Here is an 826-nt window from a genome sequence, read left to right as displayed (position 1 = left end):
TCAACGCTGCTCCATACGAGTATCAGTAAACAATATTGGTACCGGGGTTCCAGGTCATATAGACATGGATTTATTTCTAACAAAATGTGTTTAAATAAGTCTCTGTGATCAGTCAACAACTGCACAGAGGTTCTCTCATAGCACACTTGTCTCAGTCTCCTTAGGGGACCTTCATTGAAAGGATACAAGCCTGATAGGTGAGTGGGTGATGGGGTGGGGATAGAGCGATAAAACAGCAGGGCCCATTGCATCCAGCAATGACGAAGCAGACACTCATGGGCTGTGGTAGCCTCCTCCATGCCCCACATGGACCTTCTTACAGAGGCAGCAGTATACATGGTACTTTTGCTGGTTCCTCTGGGGGCAAGCTTTGTAGAACCAGAAATGTTTGGTTTGAAATGTCATCTGATTGTTTCTGCAGCTGCTACTGATTTCTGAGCATCCGTGGACATCACGCGTGTTCCCTGAGCTCCTAGGGGTGAACCTTCAGGTCATTCAAGCAGCATTAATCTGCAACATGAGTGACCCTGTCCTGTCGATATTGTCTGTGTTCAACAGCTGTGTTCAGCTACCAGCATTAGGCAGATGGCCAGACAAGCATTTCTCCAACTGGGTTCCACAGCACACTTCTTGGGACATAAATCCCAGGATATTCTACTCAAAAGGGGTCCTCATACTGGGGGGTTTGAAGTGATAGCATGAGTACATATAACCAGATTTCTTTACTAAAAGATTCACAGACACAATTGAATATTTTAACACATCAATGTTTTTCAGCTCTCAGTTTAAATGTACCATCTTCAAAGAGGGCTTCTCTGCCAGTTTA

Source organism: Tenrec ecaudatus, chromosome 9 (genome assembly GCF_050624435.1).
Source record: "Tenrec ecaudatus isolate mTenEca1 chromosome 9, mTenEca1.hap1, whole genome shotgun sequence".
Taxonomy (NCBI): Eukaryota; Metazoa; Chordata; class Mammalia; order Afrosoricida; family Tenrecidae; genus Tenrec; species Tenrec ecaudatus.
This window is presented reverse-complemented; position numbering follows the sequence as displayed.